The sequence below is a fragment of the Hylobates moloch genome, unplaced genomic scaffold (assembly GCF_009828535.3).
Source record: "Hylobates moloch isolate HMO894 unplaced genomic scaffold, HMol_V3 SCAFFOLD_2, whole genome shotgun sequence".
Lineage (NCBI taxonomy): Eukaryota > Metazoa > Chordata > Mammalia > Primates > Hylobatidae > Hylobates > Hylobates moloch.
Window position 1 is genome coordinate 10,611,033 of NW_026652277.1, and position 16,162 is coordinate 10,627,194.

The following is a 16,162-nucleotide window of genomic DNA, read 5'->3' on the forward strand; positions in this document are numbered from 1 at the left end:
CCTGTTCCACCGGAATGCTGGCTCACATTATTCCATTTGCATTTATTTTGTATAATGTCCCTGTGATATTTGTGGGACATGAGGGTTCTACCAGTCCACAATTCCAGAAAAATCTAACCTGTCTGCTCCCAGGATGTCAGATGAAAACGGAGATGGCTATATATACAACTCAGGCCACATTTGTCATCTAGGACTGAGTTTTTGTTAGTACACATATCTCCTTACTTTCTACTTACCCCTTACTGTAGAGAATTCTATTAATGATGGAACTTTCCAATAAGCAAACCCAATTGATGAAAATACAAATGTATAAAACAGATAAAGAAGAAATTGATCACATTTCTTATAAAAAGAGTCCAAAAGGGCCAGTTTAAGTAAGAAAGCTTCTATAGGGAGTCTGAAGATGGGTCGGTGTGTAAAAATTGACTTCGTACATATTTCAGGAATCTAACTGCATACTATTAGGCCAACCTGACCAAGTGAAATGAGTTTTATAAGCTGCCCTTGTTTTCAGAAGGGCCTCCACGGTGCTGAGTATCCACCCTGTACTAAACCCCCCATTTCCTCCTGGTGGTGAGTGAAGGGAGTCAGGGATAGTGGAGTACAGCTGCGCTTAGGGATGATGCACAGCCACTTGCACAGAGGCCTCAGGCTCTTCTATAGTGCCCCTAGAGGACAGGAGGCCCACATGCAGTCACTAGGGAGGCCAGCTGATCCCCAGGTCATGCATGCCTGCATAGCATAAACGACTCACTGATGTGGCTGGACCTGGCCAGGCTGTGATGAGTTAAGGGCATCCTTGGTGCTGGGGATAGGAGGCACCCAGCACTCTGTGCCAGCCACCTGCCATCTCCTCTCTACAGAGTCTGCTGTGGATCACGCTGCTCTGTTCCCTTCCAGGACCGTTGCCATCCATGTCCAGACTCAAATGTACCCATGGAATATTTTATTCATCTGTGTCTTTTATTTTTAAACACAAACATCCTTAAACTGAACCATATTATTCTCTATCTTATTATTTTTATCACACAACATGCCTTGTAATTCTATCCATTTTTAACTTTTTTTTGTTTAGAGACAGGGTCTCCTTCTGTCACCCAGGCTAGAGTGCAGTGGTCTGATCATAGCTCCCTGAAGTCTAGATCTCCTGGGCTCAAGCGATCCTCCCACGTCTACTTCCCAAGTAGCTGGGACTACCGGCATGTGTCACCATGCCTGATAATATTTTTATTTTTATTTTTTGTAAACACAGAGTCCCAATATGTTGCCCGGGCTAGTCATGAACTCCTGGCCTCAAGCCATCCTCCCACCTCAGCCTCCCAAAGTGTGGGATTATGGGCATGAGCCACTGTGTCCAACCCTCTCTATATTAAAATATAGAAGTCTACCTCATTCTTTCTAACCACTCCCTAGATTGCACACAACATCCATAGCATGGTTTATGTAGCCATGGCCTTATTCGTGGGCATGTAGGTTGTTTCTGTTGCAGACGTCGCTGTGATTAATGCCCATGCGCCTGCCTCTGGTACACTTGGGGAGGGTTTAAACTGAGCTTTAACCCCATACTCCTGAGAAATACAGTTTTACCCCCATACCCTTGATAAATACCATTTTACCCCACAACTGCTTTCAAAACTTCTAATGTGCATATATACACCTTTGTCATAGAAAGAATCAATTCCTGCGAAGCAGTTGGAAAAACACTTCAGGATCTATAAGTAAAATTGAGGAGTGGGACTTTTTTCTTAGATCCCTGTTTCTCTCATTTCGGCCTTTAGATAAGGATCCACCCAGATTATCATCCTGTTTGGATGCCTCTTGATCATGATTAGCTATGTTTTGTTTCGTTTGCTTGTTTCAACTGCTCACGTCAGAGTTGGACAGGCCTGGGTTCAAATTGATTTGACTTCTCTGAGCCTCAAGTTTCCATATCTGAAGAATGGACATGAAAATGAATAACTAACAGTGTTGTCGACCTATGGAACGTGTGTGAAGTGCTAAGCAAAATGATTAAAACATAGTATATAATAATTGGTGGCTGTTATGGAATAAATGGTAAAGTTTACAAAATAAAGTACATCCAGTAATTTCAGTATTTTGAATATTGAGGGTATTTTTAGTAACAGCAATTTTTCAGTATAGTCATATCTGTCACTCATTGTCTTTCCTAGGAATGAAATACTATTTATTCACCACCACACAATTACACGTACCCATTTTAAACTTACGTTAAATTGCCATTACAGTTTGGTCTAAGTTTGATAAATTACTAGGTAATCTAAAATTTGAGGCTGGGCATGGTGGCTCACGCCTGTAATCCCAGCACTTTGGGAGGCCGAGGCAGGCAGATCACGAGGTCAGGAGATCGAGACCATCCTGGCTAACACGGTGAAACCCTGTCTCTACTAAAAATACAAAAAAATTAGCCGGGTGTGGTGGCAGGCGCCTGTAGTCCCAGCTACTTGGGAGGCTGAGGCAGGAGAATGGTGTGAACCCAGGAGGCAGAGCTTGCAGTGAGCAGAGATCATGCCACTGCACTCCAGCCTGGGTGACAGAGCAAGGCTCCATCTCAAAAAAGAAAAAAAAAGAGAAAGAAAAAAGAAAAAAAAAACTTAGCTGGGCATGGTGGCATGCACTTGTAGTCCCAGCTACTGGGGCGCCTGAGGCAGGAGAATTGCTTCAACCCAAGAGGCAAAAGTTGCAGTGAGCTCAGACGGTGCCACTGCACTCCAGCCTGGGTGATAGAGCCAGATTCTGTCTCAAAAAAATAAATAAATAAAAATAAATAAAAATTGTAAAAGACCTTAAAAGATGATCTGTCCCAACTCCTCATTCCCAACATGCATAAGCTGTCTAACTATTTATTTCCCAGGTCTGCTAATTCAACAGGATACGTGGTGAAAATATTCTTAATTTCCAGAGTTGTACTACCTAATTTTCTTCTATCTTTGAAGATGGAGATGTTACAAAAGCACCCAAGCTGCTGCCCTCATGGAATCTACAGTCTAGCACAGGAGACAACCAGGAATGAAGTAGCATTGAGTCAGAACCTAGACTATGAGAAGGTAGCATTTCACCATGTGCTCTATAAATTACTAAACTGAGAGGCAGACCTGTCACAATCCAGAGACTTCTTAGTTTTGATGCTATAAAAATATATAGTAAATAAACAAAGAGGAGAGTGTTCTGTAATAGGCAAAGTAGAGAACATACCAGAACATACCTTTCTTTTTATTTTTCTTTTTCTTTTGAAACTGAGTCTCACTCTGTCGCCAGGCTGGAGTGCAGTGATGCAATCTCGGCTCACTGCAACCTCCGCCTCCCGGGTTCAAGCAATTCTCCTGCCTCAGCCTCCTGAGTAGCTGGGATTACAGGCATACACCACCACACCCAGCTAATTTTTGTATTTTTAGTAGAGACGGGGTTTCACCATGTTGGCCAGGAGGGTCTCGATCTCTTGACCTCGTGATCCACCCGCCTCAGCCTCCCACAGTGCTGTGATTACAGGCATGAGCCAGGAGAACATACCTTTCTAACATAAGAAACCTTTTCCCAAAATCTTGATCAAGAAAACATACTCTACAAATATAGCATTTCCTTTTTGTTCAAAAACACACACACACACACACACACACACACACACGCAAACACACACGCACGTGCATGCACACACATAACTAGAAGGAAAAAAATTCGTACAGCTTGTAGCAGGCCCTAGAGATTTAAATACCGAAACCTTTAATTTGTACCAATAATTCATATACAGCTATATGGGGTGAAAAAGGTTAATGATGGAATTTTTTAAAGTACGTTTCATTGACTATAAATGGCAGATTTGACAGTTAAAATGAAAATTGTTCCAGAAGAAACTTTAGTCAAACTAATTATTTGAGACGTTATAAGGATGTATAATTATATTCTTCACCTTTTAAAAAAAGTTTTATTACAAATGTGGTTTTAAAGAACAAGTAGAGAAATAAAAGCTGTAATTGTTCTTAATTATAGCTAACTGTAATTGCACTCAATTGCAATATGCTGAATATCACCAATGGCTAAAGAAATCCTGGCATACAGACAGTGCACCCACACTCATGAGATGAGGTATCATTTTATGAATATTCTGTTATCTATAATTTAGCTCTTTTACTGTTGATTCCATTTCTGTTGATTTTATTTTATTTATTTTTTTAGTGATTATAGAGATATAATTGTCATCTGTGAATGTATTGAAGGTTGTAAATTTCATCTGGGGTTGGTTCAAAATTCCCATTGCTACAGAAAAAAAGACATATTGGAGATTGTTAAAATAAGAGATTTGGACATGACCCACCATGGTTGAATACATTGAATACACAGATCTGCATTTTCAGAGGTAATAATGAACACCACATTTAATTTGCCCAGCATGGTCCAAGAAGCAACCTGGAAAATTTGAAGGATCTAAAATAGCATAAGCTACCCTTCTGCAGAAAGCTCTCAGAATAGTGTTATTTCAAATGGGTAAAATGCCCCATGAATGGAAAAGTGTTCATCTCTCTCTCTCTATCCTTTATGCTCAGGACTCAAATCAAGTTCTGTTTCTGCCCATGCTGCTGCTGCCCGGCATGCCCGTACAGTCAGACGGGGGATGTTTGGCTCTGAGCTGCTTCCTGACCCTTGGGGAGCCTCACTTTACTCCTTTGCAGAATGAGGGCTGATAGCACTACCCTGTTCCTTGTCAAAGAATGTATGAGGGGATATCTTTTGTTATTTTTTTTGAGACAGGGTCTTGCTCTGTCACCTAGGCTGGAGTGCAGTGGTATCATATTGGCTCATTGCAAGTTCCGCCTCTCGGGTTCATGCCATTTTCCTGCCTCAGTCTCCCAAGTAGCTGGGACTACAGGCGCCCGCCACCATGCCCAGCTAATTTTTTGTATTTTTAGTAGAGACGGGGTTTCACTGTGGTATCCAGGATGGTCTCGATCTCCTGACCTCGTGATCTGCCCACCTCGGCCTCCCAAAGTGCTGGGATTACAGGCATGAACCACTGCACCTGCCCTGAGGGGATATTTTTAAACATAAATAAATACACTGTTGGAGAAAGGAAATAGGTTCTTTAGGAGAAAGAAGCATTTTATTATGCGTTTATAGCCATTGTTCAGAAAATTAAAAAATAAAAACCAACAACAACAAGATTCTTTCAAATCACATCAGAACCACCTTTATTTCTTTGCTATTTCCATAAATGGTTGCTAAGAGTTTCTAACCTTGTAGCCAGAGACAGCTTTGACACAATTGCTGGTACTTTTTTTTTCTTTGAGATGGAGTCTTGCTCTGTCACCCAGGCTGGAGTGCAATGGTGCTCTCTCAGCTCACTTCACCTTCCACCTCCCGGATTCAGTCGATTCTCCTGCCTCAGCCTCCTGAGTAGCTGGAACTACAGGCATGTGCCACCATGCCCGGCTAATTTTTTAGTATTTTTAGTAGAGACAGAGTTTTGCCATGTTGGTCAGGCTGGTCTCGAACTCCTGACTTCAAGTGATCCACCTGCCTCAGCCTCCCAAAGTGCTAGAATTGCAGGCATGAGCCACCATGCCTGGCCGCTGGTGCACTTTTTAAAGAGAAAAATAATGCATTTAACTGAGGGGAGCCCCATGTTCTGACTGTAGGTTGGAGGTAGGCCCAGGGAGAGGGAGGTCCTCTGAGGGGCTGTCCTATTAACCGAGGTCACCGCAGCCACACTGCTCCCTAAATGGGAGCAAATCTGTTCCTTACTTCAGGGTATATGGGGGAGGCAAGGGAGGCTGTGTCCTTAGAAATGGTTTGTGTCCCTCAGAGCCTTCACAGTACCTAGTAGGAGGGAATAATGTGGCCCCTACTTCATCAGAGACAGCGGAAGTCCAGGGACTAAGGTAGCTTATCTCTTCATCTTTTCCATCAAACCACTTCATCCTGGATGGGGTCTTTCTGTGGCTGTCACAAAACTGCTCGTTCTTCTCCGTGGTTTCTCTCTCCACCAGAACCTCCCATGTTCCTTCTGCCCTGGTAGCTCTCACACAGACTCCTCTTTGAAGACTGTGGCCTTTGTGTTTTCATTTCTCAGAAAGAGAAGGAGCATCTCTAAGACAAAAATCTTCTTCCTCTTGTCCATGTTATCTGCTTTCTCAGTCACAAATACTGGCATTGGCCGTTAGGCGAATGAAGTCCCTTGATATTTGTATCAGCAAAAACTCCCTTCCTTCCCTCCCCAAAAGGGAATCAGTGAAATGAGGTGGATAAAATCTCCTCCCATTACTTACCATTATGTATTCATTTGTGTAAGAATTTGTGGCCGTGTCTTCTCCAGGAGACAGCCTCATGAAAGAGGGGGCTCATGTTTATAAAGTTTCCTGTCTAATGTCCAGCATGTAGAGATGGACACACAGTAGAAGGTGTAGAAATGTGTGTTGAACAAATGAATAAATGCTAATGAATTCAATACCAATACTTGTTGGTTGATGGATTAGGCCATTAGTCAAACATCGCAATGCAGGCTGGTATTTGCAAATCCCTCTTTGATCCAGAAATTATCAAGAGTGGAGATGATTTTCTGTAATTAAGAGGACTTATTAGTGATATTATGTCCCTGGAAACTAATAGAGAAAAATTAGGCATTATTGCAAAATAGGCATCCTTTTAAACAAACTTATATAAAATTTTTGTTTTTGATTAATAATTATTTTGGTGTGTTTTTCCTTAAGAAGCCAAGTATGAATTGCAATGCAGCTTAGAGCACAATAATTCAGCAATATTAACTTCAGAGTTCTTTAATAAACGGATCCTCTCCCACTTGTACAAGCATATGATTTGAAAAAAATACACTTTTGTTGGTTTGTTTTGGAGAGATGTCATTTCGTTCACAAAGCTTTAAAGAAACACAGGCCAGTGCAGTGGTTCACACCTGTAATCCCAACACTTTGAGAGGCCGAGGTGGGCAGATCATTTGAGTTCATGAGTTCGAGACCAGCCTGGCCATCATGGTGAAACCCTGTCTCTACTAAAAAATACAAAAATTAGCCAGGCATGGTGGCGTGCATCCGTCATCCCAGCTAGCTACCTGGGAGGCCGAGGCAAGAGAATCGCTTGAACCTGGGAGGCAGAGGTTGTAGTGAGCCGAGATCGCACCACTGCACTCTAGCCTGGGCTACAGAGTGAGACTCTGCTCAAAAAAAAGAAAAGAAAAAGAAACACAAGTAAATGTCTCGCATGTGCATTGTCTGTTTTTTCAGTTTTTGCTTTGACTTTTGCTTTTCATTTCTGGGAGTACAAGTTGGTAAATGAAACTTCATGTGACATTTCTAGGCTCTGAGACTGTCTTCAAGAGCTGGTTACATTTGCGACTGCCAAAGTCTAAATGAGTGACTTTCAATGAGCAGGAATTGTTACTAACAGCCGAGTCAGGTACTTAGTGGCTCACATTGTTTAACTGTGGTAGAGTTACAGAGCATACAGTGTACGATGATTAACATGCAAACCCAAGCCTGCGTCGGGAACATCCTCATAACGCCACTAGCAGTGTCCAAGACAGGCCTCCTCTTCTTGGGTGGGTTTCTGAGCTGCGTCTGAAGAGGACATTTCTGAAAGAAAGCAAACAGAAGCCCTTCACACTATCTCGAAATGACGGAAGGGACCCCAGTGCCATTTGCGCACTGGCTTCCCTTACAGACGCCAGCCAGGGCCAGATGGGCTCCTCTGCAGAGGTGATTAAGAGAAACCTTTGGCAGTTTGATTTTCAAGGCACTTGAGCACAAGGGCAGGGATAAAGGCACACACTTGTGGCTCTTTTATAGAAAGAATGCTAAAATAATACAAGTAAATTGTGAGCCAAATAAAATCGTAGCAAGGACTCTGAACAGGACTCCCCAAGTGAAAATGAAAGATGATCAGGAAGAGGCTGTATGTACCAGTGATTAGATTCAATGAATCTGAACTGCAGCGATGCCTCTGACGGCTCAGACTGCAGGCCTGCCTACTATCAGATGGAAGTGGCTCATTCTAAGCACCGCGCAGTGCATTCCTGAGTATTGACTAAGGGATTTGTGCGTGGAAGACTGGTTTCCCCATGGCAGCGCCTCTCCGCAAGCCTGGGCTTGGGGCCTGTCCAGACCTTCGTCCAGGCAGTGAAATCCCGAAAGTGTATGCAGCGATTTAAAGAGTAACTCCGCCTCCTGGACTTTATCTTGGAACCTGAGAGGAAGAAAGAGAAAGGTTCGTTCCTATGAGCGTAGGCTAGGCAGAAGGAACTTAGAGGAGCGCTCTTGGGAAGCTGTTCTGAAAGCAGAATCACATCTGTGAATGTAGCTGGCTCATGTTGCAATCATTTCCACCCAGGAATAGATCTGACAGGCTGGCCTCTGTAGCGATGTAAACTCTCTCTTGTCGAAACATACAGTTTTCTAAGTGATGTGGTGAGTTTATTTAAGGGTCTTGTTTTAGTTGATCAGCATTTTGAATGTACAAACACGGGCTGCCCTTCTTTTCTCTTAAATTACGACAATACCTAGTATCACCTGTTTCATACAACAGGTATCCCGTCAATCTTGAGAAGAAGAAAGAAATGCAGTAGTGCAAAGGAAAGAAATGAGCACAAGAAAGGGAGGTGGGGATGGAAGCGGTTGCATTTAATGCAGTCACATATTCACAGAGTCACCGCATCAGAGAGGTCTTCCAGGACCACCCTGTATAAAATTATAGCCTCTACCACCCTGCTCTTACTTTCTACCCTGCTACCTTGCTTCATCCTTCATAACATATACTATGTAATGTAGGAATCAATATTCATTTGCTTGTGTGGTTTTTGTCTGTCTACCACTTCTAGAATGTGAAGTTCCTAACAATGGGACTTTTTTTTTTTTTTTTTTTTGAGATGCTCTGTCTCCAGGCTGGAGCGCTATCTGGGCTCACTGCAACCTCCACCTCCCAGGTTCAAGCGATTCTCCTGCCTCAGCCTCCCAAGTAGCTGGGACTACAGGCATGCACCACCATGTCCAGCTAATTTTTGTATTTTTAGTAGAGAGGGGGTTTCACCATGTTGGCCAGGATGGTCTTGATCTCTTGACCTCGTGATCTGCCTGCCTCGGCCTCCCAAAGTGCTGGGATTACAGGCGTGCGCCAGTGCGCCCAGCCAATGGGGCTTTTTTTTGTTGCTGTTGTTCATTTGCTATAGCAGAAGCCAGAAGGGATGCAGGAGTATACGGCATAGATCACATATCTGTGGCTTACGCATACTCCCCTGTTGTTCACATCCCGATGAAAAGCATGGGCTCTGGAGCCGGGATGCTTGGGCTGTGTTCAAATCCTGACTCTATCTGTCATTGCCTGCATGGCCTTGGGAAGTTACATAACATTCTTTTGTCTCATTTTTCTCGTCCTAACCATGGTTTAGTGATAGTAACTACTTCGTGAGGCTTTTCTAAGGATGAAGTGAGTGGATACCTATAGATGGCCTGGAATAGTGGCTGGTGTTAAAGAAGATTCCAGTTGATGTGAACAGTTACATGAATGTGTGTGTGCAATTGTAGATTTCAGCATGTGAGAATAATTACTTGTGTTTGTATACAGACACACACACACACATTTTGATGTTTTAATCATGAGTGAAAATCGAGGAGGAATAAAAGTAGGAAAGAAGACATAAAGGCCAAAAAGAATGAAAACATAGTGATGAATGACTGGAGGGAAAATCAGAGTGAGGGGAAAGAACGGTGTCTTTAGATTTTGTTTAACAGAGAAGAAACTTTCCTCTCTAAGGTGTTTGGGATTTTCCAGTGCTAAGGTTCACCACACAAGAAAAAAATTAACTGTCCTGAATTAATATATGCCTTTGTAATGATGTGGTTTTTTTTTTTTTTTTTTTTGGGGGGGGGATGGAGTCTCACTCTTTTTGCCCAGGCTGGAGGGCAGTGGTGCAATCTCGGCTCACTGCAACCTCCGCCTCCCGGGTTCAAGCGATTCTCCTGCCTCAGCCTCCCAAGCGGCTGGGATTACAGGCATGTACCACTACGCCCAGCTAATTTTTGTATTTTTAGTAGAGATGGGGTTTCACCATGTTACCCAGGCTGGTCTCAAACTCCTGAACTCGGGTGATCCACCTGCCTCAGGCTACCAAAGTGTTGTGGTTACAGGTGTGAGCCACTGCACCCAGCCTGTAATAATGTCTTTAGGCTAAGTTCTTGTTTATGTTTTATTTGAAAATGGATCCAAATTAAAAATGCCCACAGTTTGCCTCAAGCTAGTTGACAAAAGAGAGAAAGAGAGAAGGAGAGAGAGAGAGAGAAAGGGAGGGAGAGAGGGAAGGAAGGAAGGGAGGGAGGGAGGGACGGACGGACGGAGGGAGGGGAAGGAAAGGGAAGGAAGAGAGGAAGGAAGGAAAGAAAAAGGGAATGGAAGGAAAAAGGGAAAGGGAAGAGAGGGGAGGGGAAAAGTCTGCTTGGTTGTAATACTTTCACTCTTAATTACAATAAAGAAAACCCCACACCTTCTACAACTAGAACATTAAATCATTTTTAGGACAGGCAATAAAAATAAAATCTATTTTACCTTTTAAAAAAAAAGTTCTCTGTACTTTTGGGAAAAAAATTAAAGATACAGTTGGAGAAAAACATTCCAGGTCTTAAAAATATTTATCTTGCTGACACACAATTAGCATGGGGGCTCATGTCTTGTGTTTTACAGTTGTCAGCTAATTTTGGAAACTGGCAGAGGCTGCACAGAAATAGATGGTGTGCTCTTGCTTCAACACTTCCTAAAAAAAGAACTGCTCACATAGTTCAGGAACGGGGAAGGACAGGAGATGACGAGGGAATGTTATTGCAGACAGCTGATAAAAGCTGGCATCACGCTTTGCACTGATGAATGCTCTACATATTTAAAATTAAAGGATTTTTTTTAAGGAATGCTAAATAATCTACCAAAACTGTGTCAGACACAGGGGACACTTGTCTGCTATCTTTTCCGAGATTTTTTTCCTTCAGTAAAACTGAATTTATGCTGCAACTTCAGATTTGTGGGGACCTTTCCTGTTGGTTCAGGCTGATGATCACACCAATGATGCTGTGGTGTTACTTTGACATCTGGGACACAGAGACCCTGAAGAGGTCAAACGAATTGCCCAAGGATATACAACTTATCAGAACCAGCACCTTCCATCACGTCAATCTGCTTCTTAGTTGCTGGGACAGTTCTTTTTCTCTGAACATATAATTGCACTTTGTAGTTTTTTGCATCCTTGTTTTCATTCAATTTTTAGTGGTCTGGGCCAGGTGTGGTGGCTCTCGCCTGTAATCCCAGCACTTTGGGAGGCCAAGGTGGGTGAATCACCTCAGGTCAGGAGTTGGAGACCAGCCTGACCAACATGGTGAAACGCCGTCTCTACTACAAATACAAAAAAATTAGCAGGGTGTGGTGGCACGTGCCTGTAATCCCAGCTACTCAGGAGGCTGAGGCAGGAGAAACGCTTGATCCCAAGAGGCGGAGGTTGCAGTGAGCCAAGATCACGCCATTGCACTCCAGCCTGGGTGATAGAGTGAAACTTCATTTAAAAAAAAAAAAAAAAAAAAAAAAAGGTGTTCTAGTGTTCTGCTTTTCACTTGAAATCAGATTATCTTGGTAGTGATAACTAAGGAAAGGAAATTAGTACAATTAAACTCCAAATACTGCTATCACTATATCAGGCATTTTTTTAAAAAATGAACTTCAGAGAATAGAATTACCAGCCAGTAGAAAATGTCTCTCACACTCATATTTATTGAATGTTTGGTGTGTGCCAGGCACTGAGTGTTCAAAATCTTATAGGAGATGTGATCTTTGACTTAGAGCAGCCTTTTTTGTTGTTGTTTTTTGAGATAAGATCTTCCTCTGTCACCAGGCTGGAGAGCAGTAGAAGGATCACAGCTTACTCTGTCCTTGAACTCCTGGGCTCAAGTGCTTCTCCCACCTCAGCCTCCAAAGTAGCTAGGATTATAGGTGCATGCTACCAGGCCCACCTCACCTGTTTGTTTGTTTTTTCTGTTTTTGTTTTTGTTTTGTAGGAACGGGGTATTTCTATGTGGCCTAGACTGGTTTTGAACTCCTGGGCTCAAGCAATCCTCCTACCTCAGCCTCCCAAAATGCTGGGATTATAGGTGTAAGCCACAGCACCCAGCCCTTAGGGGAGTTTTCAATAGTAGAAAAATGAAGAGTATTCGTTACTTGGTGCCTTATACAGTTTCTTTTACTGGAATGTAAACACTTGGCAAGAAGGATCAGGATCTAAATTCATCTTAGTGCCTCTCAAAACATCCAGCATTGCCTGGGCTGAACGTAGATTATGTGCTAATGAATATGTTGCATGAATAAATATTAGTCAGCAAATGAAGATGATTTACACTTAGGAAGCAATGCTAATAATGGACATTGTGCCTATAAAAGTTTAATGAAAAATGCATGGTCTTTATGTCACCTGCTTTAAATCCCCTCAACTGGGTTACGACAGAGCGTAATCTAGAAGAAGCATGGGATATTCTGCTCAATTTATTTCGCTCAAGGATTTCTTTACAAAAGGAATAAATTCATGAAAACATGTGACTAATTCAGATGACTGTTTAACACTAGTAAACAGATAAAAACAAACAAATGGTCACCTGAAAAGCTCCAGTGTTTGTCGATTTGCTGATCTCAAAAATGGTGACTGGATGATGAGTCCTAGCTACATTACTGCAGTCAAATACAGTGGGGTTTTTTGTCTGTTTTGTTTTGTTAAATTTTGGAGCTACATGCGCCAATGAAATCATCAGGTTTTCAGTAATCATGGACATCAAGTAATATCTGTAACTCTAATGGAAGTTTTTAGCACATGACTGTGTAAAGCATAGTTTTCCCCTGCTGGGACTTAATACATGATGAACATGACTTTTCCCCAGTGTCTAGCTTTTGCTTTCAAGGTAGGGCCAACACCTTTGTCTTTGAATGTGTGATTCACTGAATAAAGTTCTGCATTGTCTCTTGTGCATAAATCCACCCATACTCCACCATTTGGAATTTCTTTAGTTGTTGTTGTTTTGAGACAGAGTTTTGCTCAGTTGCCCGGAGTGGAGTGGAATGGCGCGATCGCTGCTCACTGCAACCTCTGCCTCCCTGGTTCAAGCAATTCTCCTGCCTCAGCCTCCCGAGTAGCTGGGATTACAGCCGTGTGCCACCACACCCGGCTAATTTTTTTATTTTTGGTAGGGATGGGGTTTCACCACATTGGTCAGGCTGGTCTCAAACTCCTGGTCTCAAGTGATCTACCCCCCTCTGCCTCCCAAAGTGCTGGGATTACAGTCACGAGCCACTGTACCCAGCCTGGAATTTCCTACTTCTTTTGTTTGTTTGTTTTGTTTTTTTTAAAGGAAAAAGAACTTAGAGACATTTGTATCTAATTCAACATCAGTTTTTCTTAAGTGACTTGTCATTTTTTATCTTTTCAAAGTTTCCAACTTAGTTTTTACAGAAACAAGAATTTTTCCACACTTGTATTTCATCAATTTTACATCAGGCTTAATTAAATTTAAAAATTACAGTGATTACCAGTACCATAAACGGGCTGGGGAACAAACACAACATACTCTTGGTAAGCATGGAGACTTAAGCAGCTGGAGCCAAAGCAAAGCAGGTGCTCTTAGAGGCCTCAGCCTCTGTGTTTTCCCATGTGAGTAAAAGATGTTGGTCAATCCAGTAAGCTTTTGAAACAGAGGTCAATAATGGACATTTCTATTGCAGTGGATTGTTGTTTTGTTTTGTTTTGAAGAGACAGAATGTCACTCTGTTGCCCAGACTGGAGTGCAGTGGTGTGGCACAATCATGGTTCACTGCAGCTGTGACCTCCTGGGCTCAAGCAATCCTCCCTCCTCAGCCTCCCAAGTAGCTAGGATTACAGGCAGGCACCATGATGCGCAGCTCATTTTTAAAATGTTTGGTAGAGACGGGGTCTCGCTCTGTTGCCCTGGCTGGTCTCAAACTCCTGGGCTCAAGCCATCCTCCTACCTCAGCCTCCCAGACTGCTAGGATCACACGTGTGAGCCGCTGTGCTTGGCCTTACTGCAGTGGTCTTGGTTGAAGACAGCTTTGTCACCAGTGGACATTTAGCATTGTCTGAGGACATGTTTGGGAGCTACAATGGTGCTGGTGGGGAGCAGTACTACCGGCATCAGTGGGTAGATGACAGGAATGCCATTAAACATTCTACAATGTCCAAGATAAAACAATGTCCAAAACAAAAGATTATTTTGCTCAAAATAATGTCAAGTTTGAGAAATGCTCCACTGTGATTTGAATGGATTTATTATAATGTATGAACAACATCGTTTTAAAAGATACCAGGAGACTCATCATATTAAAATATGTATAGTCTGGAAAGCAAAAATAAAAAGTTAAAAGATTAGACAAAAAGAAATTTAGTTGTATCTTAACTCTGTGCTGTTAGTGTTACTACGATCAAGCTGTAAACATAAATCTCACCCTCAAGGTCAACGAGGCCAGAAAAGTTCATTCATTCCTGATAAGATGAATAAATATTTATTGAGTATATATGTTGGTCTCAAATGACAGAAAGATAAAGGATAAAACAAACACTTAAAAGAGACTTCTATTGTAATAGATGTCATAAGGGAAGGCTAAATAGGGAGGGGTATTTCTTAGCTGGGCTATCCACAATTCCAGATTCTGTTTGGAAAGAGAATTTTTCATGCAGCCACTAAATTCTTCGAAGAGATGAACACGTGTGACACATTCAGTGGCACAGTGGACAATGCCTTCAACTCTGGTTTTGCTGAAGGAATGGAAACTTTCTCCCCAAAGCCAATTTTTATAGCAATAAAAGCTGATTATTTAATATTATATGATTACTTAGGAAAGAATATTTTTATAGAAACTAAACTTATTCATTTATTAAGGAAGTGTGGCTCTGTGGGAACCACCACTTCTCCAAAGTGCTCAGTTATTATCACAGGGAGTAAATAGGAAGAGGGAGTTCTAATAGCTGGGAGGGTCAGGGAATGTCCTTTGTTGAGAAGAAAGTCCTTTGTTTGAATTGACACAGTAGGAAAAGAAAATGTTCCTTTAAAGCTGAGGCTTAACCAGGATTGACACATTGGATTCAGGAGGTCGATGAACCATCTACAAGTGTGTACCGCAGTGTGTGTGTATGTATATGTTGTTATTTTCTCTGTGTAAGGTGTTTGTATCTTTAATGAGATTCTTAAAGGGGTTATATGACACTAAGGAGATTGTATACTATTGTTCCTAAGAATTACACCTTTAATCCCTTGGTCAAAAGTTGAGCCCTCCTCTCCTTTTAAAAGAGTTCAACATAAAGCCTCCATCTCCTCCTTCTACTCATTGTTCCTTTCTCTTTCCAAGAATACATTTCTGATTGAGAGACAAGAGATCGGCCAGGTGCGGTGGCTCACACCTGTAATCCCAGCACTTTGGTAGGCTGAGGCAGGCAGATCACTTGAGGTCAGGAGCTCGAGACTAGCCTGGTCAACGTGGAGAAACCCGTCTCTACTAAAAATACAGAAGTTAGCTGGACATGGTGGCGCACACTGTAATCCCAGCTACTCAGGAGGCTGAGGCACGAGAATCGCTGGAACCCAGGAGGCAGAGTTGGCGGTGAGCTGAGATCGCGCCAGTGTACTCCAGCCTGGGCAAAAGAGAGAGACTCTGTCTGGAAAAAAAAAAAAAAAGAAAGAAAGAAAAGAAAACGAAAGACAAGAGATGGCAATTAGGACAAAGTTAGTTTTGAAATTTGTCCCTGGTCATTTTTATTAATATGCTATAGAGCCTTTCTTCAGTGACTTTTCTTTTGTGCCATTTGAATTATTGTAGTATCTACCTTTAACAGTCCTAAATGGTAGAACTTTATAACAAAGAAATGAAAAACAGCAATTTGCTACTAAAAGAATTCCATTTTGTGCTGTCCGTGTTCCTTCATAAGCTTCGGGTGACAGAGGTCAACGTGAAGCAACATCCCCAAAGGAATAAATTTCTCAGATTCTTGGAGAAAGATCATGGGTACTTTGTTTAACATGTAAATGTCTACAAGGTGGTTTGGGATTTGTTTCTCCCTCTATTATCCTTCTAGATGTTGTACATTTTTACATTTTAATGTTTTGAACTTAGTTGTATC

General features: G+C 42.1%; 1 protein-coding gene across 3 annotated transcripts in view; it reads left to right on the forward strand.

The window, feature by feature from the left end:
• CELF2 (CUGBP Elav-like family member 2) overlaps positions 1–16,162 on the forward strand; it is an 872,815-nt gene that overhangs the window by 431,682 nt on the left and 424,971 nt on the right. The gene's annotated exons all lie outside the window — the stretch shown is intronic.